General features: G+C 45.7%; 1 long non-coding RNA gene across 1 annotated transcript in view; it reads right to left on the bottom strand.

Annotated features, from left to right (window-relative positions):
- Window positions 1–18287, bottom strand: part of LOC138481795 (uncharacterized) — a 342250-nt gene that overhangs the window by 5435 nt on the left and 318528 nt on the right. Inside the window, exon 2 of the long non-coding RNA XR_011274409.1 lies at window positions 7186–7257. This is a non-coding gene — a long non-coding RNA (uncharacterized lncRNA). The remainder of the gene's footprint in view (window positions 1–7185; window positions 7258–18287) is intronic.

The raw sequence follows: 18287 nt of genomic DNA, 5'->3' as shown, positions 1-18287 counted from the left end.
TATTTTCTAAACTGCTGTAATGTATTTTCCTGTGTAACATTCTGCTTGTACTTATTTTCCTTTAAATAAAAACGCAATCTTGCTGATTTCAGGACTCACCTTTCTTAGTCCCTTTTCACTTCTTGCTAAACACATGTGCATGTGAAATAATATTTTCCCTCCTTTTTATCCATTTAATTTCGGGACTCTTTGTCTATTTTTCCATGCTCAGAACCCATTTGCAGTGTAGCCACTGTCCGCCCCTCTGATCTGGAACTATCTGTGTTTACACTGCAGTTTTTTGACTGGACATTTTCACAAAGATCACGTGGTAGCCTGTCATTTTCTGGCTCTTGAAATATGTGTGGCTCAAAATACTCCCCAGGTGACTGGCCTGCACCCTCCTTTTGAGCAACCATTTTTCCTGCCTGGACTTCATCAGTATTCTGACTATCAAGGGAGGATATTTTAACAGCCAATCCTAACTCTTCATCAGATGTTTTATCTTCACATAAAATGTTCTTTTTACATCGGTCTCTCTGTTCTTTAGGTTTCTCTTGTTCATTTCCCTCTTTTTGTTCTTCATCTGCACACACTTCAATAGTCTGGTTCAGCTCTCAATTAAACCACAGTTCCTTTGTGTGTGTGTGTGTGGGGGTGTGTGTGTGTGTGCGTGTGTGTGTGTGTGTGTGTGTATGTGTGTCGTTTGTCTCACTTTCATTTGTTAGTATTTTGATTTTTGAATCAGCAAGTAATTTAGGACCATTACACAAAACCAGTTCATGGGCTTGTCACTCCTATGACATTCCGCACCTTTACTTGGCTGCTGTTTTTGGACTGCACAGAGTTTTCCTATTTGCTCAGACAACATTTTAACTTGGGCATCAAGACATCGAAATCTGTCCATGTCTTTGAATTCCTCTCTCTGTGGCTTGAGTCGATATTGGTTAAAATCACCCTGATTGGGCCTATTTTGGTACCTCTCTGGAGATTGATTTCTATTTGGGCTGTTTCTGAACTCATGGGCCATAAAGGGTGGAGAGCGCAGTGTGACCATCCTTTGACTGTGGTTGACTGGTGGTGGTGACTGGTTATAATGGCGCGGGACATTGTTCATATTTTGTTTTGCATTTGGTGGGAACTGTCCCCTATGCTGATTTCCATTTTCAATGAATCTATCCACATACCATGGCTTGTCTTGGTGGCCATATATCATTGTATTGGGGTCAAACCTGCTCTGCGCCCCCAGTGTCTGGTATGGGCCATTGTTCCTTTGATTTTGATTTTGATTGTTATTCATTCCTGACATATTGGGCCGGAATCCTACCCTATGGTTATCACCCAAATATCTAGGACTAATGTAAGTCTCTCTATTGCTCGGGTCATTTCATTGGAACATAGGAGTTTGGGGTGGCGTCCTTTGTGGTGGCGCGCCCCTGTCGTTAGGTGTCATATTGTTCCTTGCCTGAGTTTGGGCTGATTCAAGTGCAATTGCTGCAGATTTTACCTCCATTATTGCTGGTGTTGATTCTTTAGATTTTGATTTTGTCTCCCTATGACAATAGATCACCTCATACAATTTAGTCCCCTGCTCTACAATCCACTCTAGTGATTTTTCTCCGTCAAACTCACAAATTAACTGTGATTTAATGTCCTTTTGAAGACCATAAAAGTATGCAGTTTTAAATTCGGCAGAATTAGGATTAAAAGACACATCAAAACGGGAAATGGCCCTTTTTAACTCTTGAAGGAACCGGTGAGGTGACATATCTGGCTTTGCTTTTATTGTATACACTGCCTTGTTGGCCTCTTGGATCGACTGGTAAGGTGCCCATCTGCCCCTAGGAAAGGGTAAAAAAAAATATAATTTGTTTTGGGTGGGTGTGGGGACACTAAACCACCATGGAAGTTTTTAGTGGAAAGGGGGTGACCCTTCCCCCCCACCCCAAATGGATGGGGGGCGTCTCATCTAGCCCTCCCTGGGGGGAGAATCTGCCCCTAGGAAGGAGTACATGAGATGCCCACCCATCCATTTGGGGTGGGGGGAGAGGGCCACCAGAAAACATTGGAATGGCCCTCCAATGCATGGGGCAGTACGTTTTGCCCATCTGACCGTAGGAAAGGGGCAAAACAAAAACATCAAAAAACAAAAAATTATAACTTGTTTTGGGTGTGTGGGGGCCACTAAACCACCATGGGTGTTTTTAGTGGAAAGGGGGGTGGCCCTCTCCCCCCACCCCAAATGTATGCAGGGCATCTCATGTAGCCCTCCCTGGGGGAAGATTGCTAGTGCAATATGACCCTAGGAAGGAGTGCATGAGATTCCATCCATTTGGGGTGGGGGGCAGAAGGCCATCAGAATACATTGGAATGGCCCCCCAATGAATGGGGCAGTGCGTTGTGCCAACCCTGGGGGCAGATGGTCACACTAATGTACCCATCTGCTCCTAGAAAAGGGGCAAAAAAATGTTATAACTTGTTTTGGGTGGGTGTGGGGCGGCACTAAACCACCATGGATGTTTTTGGTGGAAAGGGGGTGGCCTTCTCCCCCCATCCCAAATGTATGTGGGGCATCTCATGTAGCCCTCCCTGGGGCAGATTGCTAGCACAATCTTCCCCTAGAGGGCCACCAGAAAACATTGGAATGGGCCCCAATGCATGGGGCAGCATGCTCTGCCCATCCTGGGGGCAGATGGGCACACTAAAACAAAAATAAAAATAAAACAAATTATAACTTATTTTGGGTGGGTGTGGGGGGACACTAAACCACCATGGATGTTTTTTAGTGGAATGGGGGGTGCCCACGGTTTTCTTCTTTTCGGAAGTGCATGGGGTTCCCTGTTTTCCTTGGTGGCTTTGACATCCTAGGCCCAAATCTGTGGGTCGTCCACATGAGCAAAATCTGCTCTGGCGAAAGGCTTGGTGTTACCAGTGGGTTAGCCTTTTTCCTTTGTGCCCAGGTAGATGCACCGACACATGTGAGGTACCGTTTTTTTCTCTGGATACCTGTGGGAACGCGGGAAGTTAGGACATGTGGTGTTGGCAGTGTGTTTCGGTGGTGGGGCAGAGTGAAATGTGCGAAAATTGTGATTTCTTTTGCCACATTTCGGACTTTGCCGGGGGTTGTGGGTAATAAATTCTGGGATGATTTGCGAAAGTCACACTTCTGTGGATTCCCACGCGTGTCCTCTTTTCGGAAATGCATGTCTTTTTTTCACTCTAGGAGTTAATCTTTGTTTTTCATTGTTATATACGGTGTTAACTGTTTTAATTGTAAAAGGTTTCGTTTTAAACCAAGAACAAAATACATTTTAAAAAAATTAAAAAGAATGCACAACATGCATTATGATGAATTGCATTGCACAGAGTGCCCAATATATTGAACGATGCTTGTTGCCATGTATCGATTCACTAATGGCATGGTATTTAATGTCCAATTGCATAGATTAAGTCCAGAATACCAAACGGGAGATTGTAAGTGCCAAACACTCATCTGTTAAAATACAGATGTATAACTCATAACAGTTTGTGAAACAACAATTTCGCAGCCAAGCAACCCATGGCTGCCATTTTAAAATTAAGAGCCAAACTTAACACCACAGCCCCGCAAATGGCACCATATCCACTGTATGAGTACAATAAATGTTTACTTTCGGTCTGCACTCACATGCCCTCACCACAGAGACGGGTTGATCGTTTTACGGCTTGGAATTCAAATGCATTGATTAGGCAGCCATACAATATTAAGTCCCACTGTAACAACCCAACATATGATTATTTATTTTAGTGGTTGCAGTTGCATGTCGTTATTTGTAAGCCATTTGCCCAGGCCATGTTTGTACTTTTAGAATGATGAAAACTACATTTCCTGTCTGTGAAAAAAGCGTTAGGATATGTGTGAGAAAGGAGCTAGAGAATTAACACGCCTTCATTAAATTACCACAGAACCCAATTTACAGATAATAATTCCCTTGGAAATAGCCTTAACTTACATTTACGGAAATTAGGGCAAACGCATTGCTTGACACTCTCTGTTGAGCAAGAGGGAGGAGTGAATAATAAATGAAGTCACATATCAGGTCCAAGATCACACTAAATTCAAGGGCCTCTTTATTAGGTCCAGTACAGCTAAAGCCCTGCATACATACTAGTCATTATAAGAGAAGCATTATTTGAATCAATGAAAGACAATAACGTCTGCCCTAAAGATTGTCCAAACGTTCAATTGCATATGTTGCATATTATAGTAATCATCCCGCATTCAGGGTTGTACAGAGCCGGTAACGGCCTGCTGGCCCAAACCTAAGGGAGGCCCAAGTGATTCCCCATACTTTTCCATCAAGTGTGAATACTTTTAAAGAGGTTTTTACTACAGAACATGGGTCTGTGTGTATTGTGTGTGCCTGATTTCCCATGGAAGAAAAGACAAATCAAGATGCCTGCCGCCAAGCGACATACAAAATGGAATATGCCCCTTGTATAGTTCTATGCCAATGGTCAAGCAGCGTGAGTGGATAGTGATAAGAGGACCCAAGGGTGAGCAAGTAAGTTGGGTGAGGTGGGTAGGGTTTAGGTGTGTATTTTAGGATTCTGTCGTGGCAGGGGAAGAACAGGAGGAGGCTTTGGGGGGTGCCTGTTAAACAAAAATGGCAGAAAACTGGAGAGGCACTTGGGTGGCTGAGAAAAGATTAGGCGGTCACTGCCAGATATCATCTTTGTTTCCGGCCACTTGATTGGCCAGACAAACTCCCCCAGATGAGAATATTTCATAGATCGTTAAATCATATTATTGTGTCCATCCATTTTGAAACTGCCTCTGAGGGTGTGAGCCTTGGCATATGGGTGCAGCAAAAGGTGTGTTCCATTTCCAGGTACCTTTACCAGGAAGTTCATGGTAGTAAGGAACTATTGTAATTGAAATGGATGATCATTTAGGGCAATTTGCCTCAATACTCAGCATCTTTCTATAAAAAAGAGCTGAGTACACACTTCTTTTCCATCACCTTCTGGTTTTGGGAGGGTAACTTTGTACGACCACATGTGCCAGTACAGTACGCAGGATGATTTTTTCTTGTCATTGTTGGCACCATGTTTCAGATGTTCCATCCATTGTTCTTCATCCATCTGTCACTGGGTATCACCAGAGATTATGGTGGGGACCAAGAACCTTCTGGAAATGTAAACCATATTTAAGGTACCTGCAACAAAAAGGGGCATTGGCTTACTTTCTTAATTTCCAGTGGAGATAACTGTGGAACTAGTTACTGTGATGAAGCAACTCTGTACGTCCAGGGAAGCAACAACATTAATCAGTACATCCAGGGAATCAACAACTTCTCTCATCTCTTCACATCAATATCTGGTCTTCACAAGCAATTCTTGAGGATCTTGGTAAGTGACAAGCATTACCAGTACAAGTTGCTTACTTTTAAACTATGACCAGCACCTCATACTTTGCCAAGGTAATAATTGTGGCACTACCTAAACAATGTGCTGATTCATGCCTCTTCATAAGTGCCTCACTTCCTTCTCGCCTTGACACCTATATTATCTTAGATAAGTCTTTGGTGAATCCCCAAATTCTACATTAACCCTGTCTACCCAAACACAGAAATCTATTAATTTTTAAATGAATGGGCACAGCCAGTGAATCCCACCTACCAAAAGAACGCCTTACTTCCCTGAGGAAGGTTACTTCACAAATCTTCTCTATTACTTCCCTCAAGTTCCAATGGTGTTGGGCTGAATTTTGTCACTGACCAGGTGTTCCCTTATTGAAGGTTAACATGACAAGAGCCCATTTGCAGCTGATGCACAATTGGTAGCACACCCCCAGGATAAGCGCTTCCTTAAGTCTCAGCAGTAAGGGCCTCACGTAACTAGAGTAGTCAAAGACCAACAATCTACAATAGTTACAGAGCCCCAAAATGGCTGTATTTGTTTCACCGTAACTGGCTGAGGTGTATTCAGAACTGCAGGGTCTGTCTCTGGCATTACCTTCCTTACTGCAATCGATATCACTTGCCCCAAATATACTACTTCTGTCTGGCAGTACTGCAATTTTTCCTTGTCCACTTTGTAGCCCTTCTCTGCAAGCAGAGGGAGGAGCGTTATTGAATCTCGTTGACACTGCTCTTCTGAAGTGCTACAGAATAGCAAATCATCCATGTACTGGATTACTGTATTGGACAGATGTAAATTCCATTTAAACCACCCTTTTGAAACCACTGAGAGACTGCCAGTACTCCTGGGACAACTTATCTGCTTGAATCTCTGACCACAATACATAAGCACCAAGAGGTACTGAGAATCAGGGTCTAGACTGAGAAAAATGCATGCTGTGAAGTGGGTCGACCCAGTTGGGATTATTACAAGGAATGGTGGCAGGATTTGATACCACTGTAAATTCCGCCTCAACAATATTATTGAGGGGGTGCAAATCCTGGACCATCCAGGACCATCCTCCAACTGGACCCCGACTCCTTCTTCACAGGGTAGATGGACGTGTTACATGGGAGGTTGTATTATGCCTTGCTTTAACAATGCCATAATGGTCTGGTAAATCCCGTGGTCTCTTTTCTCTAGACATGGGGTACTGCAAAACCTGTGGTAATATCGCACAAGATTTCAATTTTATTTTCACTGCTCCAACACTCTTTAGCAGCTCACATCAATAGGAATGCTGATCCACATAGTCTAGCACCTTTTCCAACTCCTCCTTCCAATGTGGATATGTATTTCTAATGATAAGCATGGTCTGTGGTACTTCCCTTTGCTCTATAGCTATCAGGCAAAGCATTCCAATTTCAAAAACCATCTCTCCTGTGTCTTCGAACAATTGGTTGTCGGACAAGTACCTAAGCAATAAGGTTGGATCGAAGCACAGAACTGTGCGCTGCTCTCTGTCTTCCTCATCAGTGCCTGTGCAAAAACCCTGTGCTTCTTGATCACTACTGCCTCTAAGAGAATTGTGACAGTGGTGCCTTGTGTTACCTCCCGTGGCACAACAGACCGAAACAATAACTCAATCAGTATCCAGCATTTCTGATCTTTAATTCCCAGGACCCAATTTAACAAAACCATGACCCCAAAAAGAAACAGAGTTGAATGTACAGACACCAACAATTATCACGCTGTCGCTACAATATGCATGCAAACGTGCTTCTTTTCTTACCGAATACAAACCTGTAGTTGAGCATACTGTACCTTCGTCCGTGAAAGCAATCAACATTCACAACTTAATCAAGCAGTCTCCACCCAGAACATTTGCCGGGGTATCTGTACAATACAACAAAAAAGGAGCAGGTATAGTATAGGGAACTGACAGGATAGCCTAAGACAATCACTGTGTGTCCATTGTTTTGCCTGACAAGGATAATTCAACTTCCTTGATACACAATTGTGTGGCCCCCATATCGACCATGAATGAAAATGTTTGATCACCTCTCCTGCACACCTATCTGGGGTTCCTCATCCAGATCAGTGGTAATGGACAGGACTGGACACATCAGAGATCCCTGTGGACTGTCCTACTTGTGGTACATATTAGCACCGGGGAGCAAAAAAGGACTCCCTCCAAAAACAATTGCTTCAGGGTAATGAGCAACCGTTCCTGGTGTAAAGAAGTTTTCTCCCATGTTTGGTGCCTGTACTGGCATGGTTCTTGGGATCCCTTAGGCCTGTGCAACCCCAGTTGTTCAACCTATATCTGCTGCGATTGCACAGAGCCTGGGGCATATGGCAGGATCAGGGATTTCATGTGCTGAGCTCCTATGTTGAAATACTTTGACCTGTCTCAACAATCTTGTGACACATGTCACATCCTTCTGCACGACCAAATCCCATAGAACCCTCCATAATGAATTCCCATTGGCCCATTAAACCAGGCCCCATTCCTACAAACCCACCTAACGACCCATTTCCCTGTGAAAACCCTACCCTACACCTCGGAAACCTTCTCATGTGCCTTGGACTGGGGTCTTACCCGTCCATCCAACCCTGTGTCATACCTGATTATCCCAACTGCCCCTGCTGTCCATCCATAGAGTTATTCATTACAAACAAGTCTTTGCCTATTGTTTCTGAATGAGCATCACCTCGCTTTCTATGCTTGTTCTATACTCTCCTTTTCTTTTTCTTGCCTCCTTTTACAAAAATGCACAATGTATGCTTGAATTTCTGGCCAACCCTTGGCCTCCATCCCTAATACCTTATCTAAATTGTGCTGGACTTCGTTCGGAGGTTCCTTCTTTAGCATATGGTAGAAAATCACCAAACTCTTGTGCCATGCTTCTCCCATCTCTGCCCTCCAAATCTTCTGAAGTATCTGGATGTGTGAGGCAGGATTTATTTTGATTTATCTATGTATTTATTGGACATTTGTATGGCACCTATACACAGGTGTTTCCAGGTGCCACAAGACAAATTGGGCGGGTGGGGAGGGGGATTGGAATGAAAACTACCAAAATAACAATAACGGTTATTTTGGCCTAGTGACAATCCAACCGTGCAAGTGCAAGACAAAGGAGGTAAGTGGGGGGGGGGAGAAGTGCAGGAGCGAGTGCCCAAAAAAGGGGATGTGGGGGGAGGGGTGTGCAAGTGCTGGGGGTCCAAGACAGCAAGTGCAAGGGGAAAGAGAGGGGGAAGGGAGGATAAGTGTGATGGACAGGGTGGACCCGGTTGGGTTAATCCGGAAAAAGGATGCCCAAGGGCAAGTGATGGCAAGAGATGCTGGGAGGACTGGTAGGGGGGTGGTCTGGCCCTGTATGACTCAGAAGAGACCAGGCCCCAGTTACAGCGGCAGAGGGACATTAGCACGGGAGGGGGAGAGGGAAGGAAGAGGAGAAAAGGAATGTCTTGAGAAATTTCTGGTACTTAAAAAGATCCATCTCCCGTCTGAGGGGGGCAGGGAGGTTGTTCCAGATGGAGGAATCTACTGAGGAAAGGGATCTACCTCCCACTCCTAGCTTGAAGAAACGACCAGCAGAGAGTTTGAGCCAGAGGACTGAATAACTCTAGCAGGGAGGTATTTAGGGAGGGAAAGCTGGATGTAGAGAGGTCCCAGGCCCCAGACAGCCTTGCGGATGAAGAAAAGGGTCTTGAATTGGATCCTTGCGGTCACCTGGAGCCAGTGGAGTGACTTTGGGGCTGGAGAGATGCAGTCCATGGGCTTGGGCCCAAGGATAACTTCACAGTCCTATTCTGGATTTGTTGAAGGGGGCGAAGGGAGGAAAGAGACGGATTTAGGAAGAGGCTGTTGCAGTAGTCCAGCCTAGAGAGAACCAGAGCTCTGGAGTCATTGAGCTTCTAGGGGAAGGTGAGAAAAGGTAGAATGTCTCTGACGGGTGAAGGTGGAGATAAGGTGAGCCAGAGGGGCCAGATAGATGTTGAAGAGCCATGGCGATAGGATAGAGCCCTGAGGGACACCACAGGTAGAGGCGGAGGTGGAGGAGAAAAAAGGTCCCAATTGTACTTGGAGGGTCTGTTCAAAAGGAAGGAGGTCAGCCACACCAGTGCCGTGTCCGTGCTGCCCAGGGTATCATGGAGACAGTTTATGAGGATGGAGTGGTTGATTGTGTCAAAGACATAAGAAAGATAAAGGAGGATTGGGACAGAGGGAGTGTTAGGGTCCAGGTTAGAGAGCAGGTCTTCACGGGTGTTCAGGAGAGCAGTTTCTGTGCTTCTGGATGCCCTGACACCAGACTGTTGGTCATGGAGGCAGCCAGACAATTCAGTGTGGTTGCAGAGGTCAGCCAAGGCTAGGGTGAGAGAGACAATGTTGTCCTTGATGGTTCGGGAGGAGCAGGGGCACACCTATTTAGAGGACATTTTCATAAAGTGGACAACTTTAGAGATCTCGTCAGATGCAATGGGATAGAAGGAGGAGAGGATGGGGGGCAGAGAGGTCCAAGGCAGGCAAGAGAAGGGGGTTGGGTGGGAGCAGTTGACAGAGAGGAGATGATGTCCAGTGTTTTAGGGGAGCAGTGGGTGGCGAGTGCCGCACAGAGGGCCTAGGAGGAGGAGGAGAGGATGAGACTGCAGTAGGATTGGCAAATTCCTTGCAGATTTTATTGGGCTCAGCCATGATATTGGTGGCTTCAGATATGCAGCCTCGGACATGGGCCCTCTTCTTGGAAGAGATGGTGAGACGGTATTGCCTTTGGAGTAGGTGGCAGGCCAGTTTATCAGAGAATGAGCTGGATGCCCACCACTTCCGCTGTGCAGCCTTGCACTTGCGTTTCAGAGCTGCCAGGTCAGAATCATACCAAGAGTTGCATTTAGAGGCAGGCATCATGTGGATCCTCATGACTGGGGCAAGGATGTCCAGGCTGTTAGAGATATAGAGACAGATGTTAGCAAGAACAGAGTCAGAAGGAGAGTCCAAAGAATGGGTGGGAGGAGGGATGAAAGAAGAGGTAAATGTAGCAACTGACGCTCGCTTCATCTATCGAACGATGGCGAATGAGACTGGCAGTACGGACGGAGGCATCATCAGAGGACAAGGGAGGTTAGGGCGGGAAGAGAGGAGAGAGCATTTTAGACCAGAAGAGAAGGGTGGTAAGAAGGTTGGAAAGTGCAGTGTCTGTTGAGATGCGAGCATCCAAGGTTTGTCCAGCAGAGTGGGTTGGGGCAGGCGGAAGAATAGTCAGGGAAAGAGTGTTGCAGATGTCACGAAAAGTACAGTAGCCACATCCAGAGAGTCAAGATGGATGTTAAAGTCCCCAAGGAAGATAGGTGTGGGGGAGGAGGCAAGAAGAGAGAACAGGTCCGCCCATTCTGAGAGGAAGAGAGAAGTTGGTCAGGGGGGCCTGTAGCTGGTAGCAAGAGTAATTGAGAAGGTAGGAGAGACAGAAAGTCTGCAGACTAGGCTTTCAAAGGATGAGTAGGTTTGAGTGGGGATGATGGAGGCAGGCACCAACTCAGGGAAGATCAGAGCCACTTGCGCACCAGGCTGGAAGGGCCTGGGATTGGACAGGATCTTGTAGTCCTCAGGGACAAGAGTGTCAAAAGCAGTGAGTTAGCTGGCCTTGAACCATGTCTCAGTGAAAGCAAGGATATCAAGGTGAAGGGCTACAAGGAGGAGACAGATGTCAGAGATGTGTTTGACAGTGGAGAAACAGTTTAGAGTAGCTACGTGAAGCTGGTTACCCCTTTTAAATGCTTTCTGAGGGGGGAACAGGGGCCGGGTCCCACCACTGGAGAGAAAGGGGGGATGGGAGAAGGAGGGATGGAGAGATGGGGGAAGTTGAAGAGAGATGGAAGACGCCTGTCAAGAAGAATAAGGTTGGGCCGGGAGCCATGGGCCATGATAGTGCCATTGTGTTAGACATTAATGGTGCATTTGAAAGATGCAAAGTGAGCCAAGAGCACTTTCCATCTGGTGCCACCAGAAATGGTAGAGGAGGAGAAAGGGGAGAGGACAGAAACCATATGGGGAGTCCATAGGTCAGAGGAAGGAACAGCAAATGAAACTAGGTGATAGTCTGTCTGGAGGAAGCATTGATGAAGGTATCTGCAATGGGAAGACTAGGCTTGCAATCCAGGAGTGCCATTTTAAATATCTTCCTTCCATACTTCATGAGAGAGGGGGGATAGGTGATGTAGAAGCTATTAGAGTAGATGGGGAGATGGAGAGCACCATGAGGGCAGAAAGGAGGGGTCAATGGGGTAGCAGTGGAGAGGGTTGGGAGCACTATGCAACAGTAGAATATCACAGACAGCCAAGCAGAACAAAAATCAATGAGCACACTAGAAGTGCACCAAATAAAAAAATCATTAGCAGTTGGAAGCAAACCTAGTATCAAATTTGCCCGAATGCACTAAGAAGCAGTACAAACAGGGAGGAGGCAAAAGGTGGAGAAGCACACCCGAATTTGATTTTCAACCAAAACACTTAAATGCAGCAGAAACTGGAGGGTGCACAGTTGGAAAAAACACAAGATGGTGGATGCAAAGCACACCTAGATTCGATTTTCAAAAAGGGCATTTCAAAAAAGAGCAGAGAAACAGTCGATGCATGGATTAAAGCACAACAGGAGGAACATTTCAAGTGCTGCAGAGTTGTAGTACAGGTGCTTAGGTGAGTGAGTAAACATTATTGATTGGATTTCTCCATTAACATGCATCATTAAATACATCATAACAGAAAAACATCATACAAGATTTAAAATCAATAAAAATACAATGTTAAAAAATAAATTCACCCCACTACAATTTCAAGCTAACACTTTCTTTGATTGTCTTATCAGAGTCTCACAGGTAAGACGGAGATTGTTTGCATTTGGAACCCTGCTCCCGCCTTCCCACTTTCACTCTGGCCTGCCTCCCTTGGGCCTACGCCCGCACTCACCTGCGAGTCAAAAAACCTTGGGGTCATTTTTGAATCCACTCTCTCCTTCTCCTCTCACATTTCAGACATCTCTAAAAAGTCTAACTATCGGCTACACCTCCTCAGAGCTACTCTACCTTTTCTCACTTACCCCAAGTGGCTCTCCAGAGCCCAAGTTCTCTTTAGGCTGGACTACTGTAACAGCCACTTTCTCAACCTGCCTGCTTCTGGTCTGCGCCCACTACAACTCATCCAGAACAGAACCGCACATCTTATCCTTGGCCTCAAGCCCAGGTACAGCATCTTTCCAGTGCTGAAATCTCTCCATTCGTTCCCCCTGGCTGCAAGGATCAAGTTCAAGATCCTCTGCATTTTCCACAAAGCTCCCTGGGGCCTAGGACCTACCTATCTGCTCAACCCTCTCTCCCTCCTTTTCAGTAGAGCTTGCTGACTGGCTGCCTGGTGTATCTCAGAGTCTCACAGGTCCCTGGCACCCCCACCAATCCTCTCGCACTTGCCCCCAGGCCCTGCACTTACCTCATCATCACTGCACTTGATCAATAACCCAAGAGAGTGGCATCTCTCTACACTTACTCCAGCCTCCACCGACTGGGTGCACTTGGACCCCCCACCAACCCACCCCCCGGACTGGTACCCCCCTCAATCCCTCCCTCCCCTGTAACCGTCTGTGCACTTGCGTGATCTGATTGCACCATGTTTGAAGATCGTCTGTTTGTTCCCCCTTGTCTTCACTCCCTGCATGGTGGCGCCTTGATGCACTTGGAAAAACTGCAGAATCGTCGTCAGAACTATTTGCTGTCATCTCCACTCTTAACTGTGTTATATGCACTTACTCACCCTGTGCAGACTAGTATCGTTTCAGAATTTCAAGGGCTCTGAACGACTGTTGTTTTTCCCCTTGTTCCCTCCCTACTTGAGTGCTTTGAAAAACGTGCTTTGTGTATAGGCGCTATACAAATAAACATTACCTTACCTCACATAAGTACCCAAATTAAAAATAAAATCAAGATCCGGACAGTTCCAAATAAAACACAAGACTGCTTTACAGTCCCTTATATGGTTTTCCAAAAAGAAGGGCTTTAGCAGATCTATTCGCAAATACAAGTACCACCTACATATTAACAAAACATGCTTAAGACCCTCCCTTACTTTTAGCCCAAATGTACAGTTTTTATACGTGTCTCCCAGTCCCCGACTGGTGTGGGCTCTTAGTGGTAACATGTTTAAATGCACAAGTAAACTACACACACTACCCCCCTCCCCCGGATCGGCATTAATTCTCATAGCCGCAAACAGGTTCAAAGAGCCTAAAACCTAAACCGCATTCCATTACTGGGTCAGTTCCCTGCTAACTATCCCCCTTTTAACCCTTGATTTTAGATCTGTCAGGCTCAGGTCTCTTGCTGAGTCCAGAGATTCAATCCCTGCTGTTACCAGTATGTTAAGACCATACTGAACCCACTTGAGCTTTAAACAAAAACCTGAGCCTGCCATTGACAATACAGTTACTGAATATTATCGTATTTTGGGAGTACCTGCAGAACTTTTGAAAAAAGGCACCTTGTCCCAGTTTAGTCTGTGTGGCAACCCTAGTGATCCCAAACTCCAAACGCAGGACGCAGTTTGGGGTTCCCATTGGGAAACCCATTAGCCTTTTCATAATCCCTTTTTGGGCAACCTCCAACTTCTTGCAATTAGAACTCCCCCAAATGTCACTAGCATACTCCCCACCTTGCACGTGTAAACCTCCACAACTTTGCCCAACAAGCGCTTATCAACTTTATGGTGGAATCTAATTAACCCATTTAACCTGGACCTGGCCTTCTGACACCCTGAGTCCAAATGCTTGCCCCACTTCCCGTTACTATCAAAGGTCAGCCCCAAATAAATAACAGAATGTGTCCATAACCTTAATTTTCTCATCATTAAGATACCATGAAAAATCTACCTTTTTCCTGCCATTGCTAAAATCTACAATGTTTGTTTTGTCCCTATTCTGGGTTATCTTATTAGCTTTAAAATAATCAGCAGCATAGTCAAGACTAGCTTGCAGCCCCGAGAGGGTCAAGTCAATCAAAGCTGTGTCATCATCATATAACAGTGCCTCAAATGAGCTGCCCCACAAACGGGGTGGATTGGTCCTTGAACTTGCTTCTGCAGGATTGAAGTTGGCTAAGGATAGTATTAACAGTAACAGGGCCAGGGAGCAACCCTGTTCAACTCCCTGATTTTTTAAATATTCCTCCATTAACCAACCTTGATTGGTTGTCCGTACAGCAGCAGTGATATCTAAATAACAACATATAATCAACTGCAGTAGGTTCGGGAGTACATTCAGGTGCCTAAGTTTCTGCCATAACAACCCCCTGTTAACTGGATCAAACGCCTTCTCGAGGTCCAAAAAGGCCACATATAACCTACCCCCTCTTATTAGACAATACTTCTCAAATAGAATATGTAGAACAAAGCAGTGATCAATAGTTGAGAACCCACTACGAAACCCAGCTTGAGAGAAAGGTAACACTGTATTACTCTCCGCCTAATCTTCGACTCCCCTCTTTAAGCATTTTTTAAAGATCTTACTGGGGATATCCAAGAGCGAGATTGGGCAGTAACAGTGGGGGGTCGTTTGGTGTGCCTTTCTTAAAAATGGGGACAATTATACCATTCCTCCAGGAACTGGGGACCACCTTAGAGATTGCACTAAAACGTTTTCCTAAAATAGTGGCCCACCAAACAGGACTCCACTTTAAGAGGTCAGACTAAAGGCTGTCAGAACCCACTGTGTTCCCCACTGGGAGAGTGGCCATACTCTCCAATATCTCCCCCTGTGTAAAGATTATAAGTTCCCACCCCCTTCACCTGGGTCACACTGCAGAGAAACACCCTCCCACTTCACATAAGAAGTTAGTGAAGTTAGTGAAGTGGGACACCCACTTATCACCTTAAATACAACAAAGATCAACCTTGTTTGGAATGTCAAACCCTCTGCTAACTAAGCTCCAAAAGAGCTTATAGTTACTGTTTAAAACAAACACATGCTCTAACCTTTCCTGCTTTTTCATTGTGTATTCTCTCCTCTTAACTTTCAACAGCTTTCTGTAATCATATTTAAGAGCATGTAATTAGCCAGAGTTCATATCTCCATGTTCCACTGCCCCATTAATCTTACATTTCAGGGACCAATATTCTTGATCAAACCAAACTGCACCACCACGTTTTGACCTTACAGGCTGATTTCTACTCCAATAATACTAGTAAAGGAGTTGCTGTCAACCAAACAGTAGTCTATTACAGACCCATATTTACCCCATCTAAGGGTACGCTTTGGGGGACAGTCTCTGTTGCATCTCCCATTTAACTCAACCAGGGGGTATTCCTTCATGAAAGCACTCAACACTTTACCCCGGCTGTCTTCTCTTGGTTTTAGCTGACATCTAGACAGGATCCTATACTCTACCTTCAGTTGACCACAGTCGACCCCGTCCCACTCTGGTGATCCCAGCTTGGTGTTAAAGTCCCCCACCATAAGAACATTACATGAGATTTCATGCTCCAGAAGTTCCCCCAGCACCTTCCGCCAACAAACATTCCCTGACAGGTTTTTGGTGGTAAGTACACATTCACCACCAGCAAGTCCATAATACCTGGCCTGGTTTTCAACAGAGCAACCGCCGCAAACCCATTTCCGACCACCACCCTTTCAATTGACCACAGTGGGGATGTCCTAATATAAGTAAGCAAACTCCACTCCTCCTCCCTTTGCCTACACCTTTTGCCTGCAGTTCAAAAGTGACATAATTTCTGATTTTCGGAGCAGCCTTAACCCACGTTTCTTGAAGGCAAATTATATCATAACCAGTGATAAAAGCGACTCATTTCTCAACGATAATTTTACTGTTTAACCCGGCCATATTCCAAGAAATCAGTTCAAAGTTGCTGCTCTCGACCGATGCTGTTAACTCTATAGGCAATTCTGCCTACCCCCTGTATGGTAGAAATTTGCTGGGGAACAGCCATACACACACTTTACTTCGCTTTCTTAGAACTCGTCATAACACGTTTAACATTAACTGGGGGCCAACTATCAACTTGAGGGGATTGGGGGGCTTGTGCTACTAACACATTTGGCTTGATGCTCCTCCCAGTTTTCATGTCCTCGCCATTTCCACTCCAGTCCACCAGTGGGACAATAGTCTCATACCAAGAGTTTTGTCTGTGGCATATTTTAGCTGGGGGGTCCAGAAAAATCTCAATGCCCATGTTAGCCAGCGAGTCTCTGCACCTGGATCACGCAAGCTCTAATATATGGATTGTTAAATCCTATGCCCAAGTTATATCCACCATAGAACATACAGTCTGACAAAATAGGGACATGAGAAAATGTTTTAAACGAAATACCTTCCACACCCAAGATACCCAAGACAGTGACTAGGGCGCTGACAAATAGTATGTGTTTTTATTACTGTGGGTCCTGCCTCTGAAAGTACTAATTACATTCAACTGCCTCCAGTCCTCCAGGGGATCAGGCCTTACATTTTCCTAATTTAGAATTGCAGGTTGGACAGACGGCTCCAGAGTAGGCTTCAGACTGAAGGCAGGCTAACTCAAGGGAGTTAGTTGTGAACTCATAGGGTTGACTTCACGGGCCACTTGAATTTGGGAGATAAAGCTTGGCAAAGTCAGACCTGTCGAATGGAACTGCCTCCTTATTAATAATTCTCAAACTCGAAACAACACCACAAGGCTGGTGACTGGCTGCAACATTAGACTGACTAGTTGCTGCTGCAAGAACCAGCCCTTCTTGAACATGGTTTTTCTGATTGTATGGAGCAATCGCGTCCAAGCCAGCCACTGGACCACACTTTTCTCCAAACCTTTTCAGCTCTCCACCTTGGGCTACCTGTTAAATCGAGCTATCAACATTCTGAGTTTCAAGCAACCTTCCCTTGACATTACCTGCCCAGGCCTTGCAAATCTCAAAGCCCAACCCTTTACTACACCCCACCTTTGGGTCTCCGATATTTGTCCTGGGACCAGGTGAGAGTGGAATCTGATCAGCCAATTTGTCTATGAGTCCCAGGCAAATAGCCCGTTCAGCTCTTTCTGATGTTACCAGAGCCCTAAGTGCCTTGCACATGTTTTCCAGGCTCACCAGCCTTTCAATAATATTTGCCAAGAAAACATTCCCCTCAGCACCTGGTTCACCATTCAACGAGCCTGCATCACTCAAGGAGGTATTAGACACAATTGCCACCATAGTGTCAGATACCAAGGACCTTCCTCTGGATTTTTCCAGAGCAATGTCCATCTTATCGCTCTGGTCACTCCTCGGTAGGTTGTAGATCACTCCGGCAACCTCCAGGATTGTGTTGAAGGTAGTGACTGAAAATGGGACTGAAGATGAAATTGTTAGAAACTCACCAGAGTTCCAGACTGCCTTTGTTGAAGTAGGTTCTATTTCAACCTCCACTAGATGGACCTTCTGGCCAGTGGCTTCCTTCGCCAAAATAGGAGATACCTTGCTTGTCACTCGACGCCCATGCACCTTGGTCCCCTGGTGGACAGTCTCAACACCTGTTGGGCCATCCTCAAATGAGGTTCGGGAGGGGTGGACGTAGGAGTAGATGCCGATACATTCACACAGGGGTTTAGGTAGACCAATGCAGGCAGACAGGCACCATAGCACAAAAGCAGAAATGGAGTCCATAAATGCGAATGCACACATGGCGCATGCTATAGTGAAAGGGGGTGTCCAGAAGTAAGCTGACCAGGAGATAAGTTACCAGTTAGCCCATTAGAGTTAGCAGAGAGATGGCAGCTGAAGAGGCACTTTGCTGGAAGTGGATGTTAGGTGCAGAGTCACAAAAATGGTTGAGTCATAACCAAAGAGGGGTGAGCAGGGACAGTGAAACCGAGGTTTGAAGGAAACTGTGGGCCAGGGGACTCGAGGTATCAG

The sequence above is a fragment of the Ambystoma mexicanum genome, chromosome 5p (assembly GCF_040938575.1).
Source record: "Ambystoma mexicanum isolate Mex_15411 chromosome 5p, UKY_AmexF1_1, whole genome shotgun sequence".
Classification (NCBI taxonomy): domain Eukaryota; kingdom Metazoa; phylum Chordata; class Amphibia; order Caudata; family Ambystomatidae; genus Ambystoma; species Ambystoma mexicanum.
Note: the sequence above shows the minus strand (reverse complement) of the source record. Positions and strands in the feature narration are given on the sequence as shown.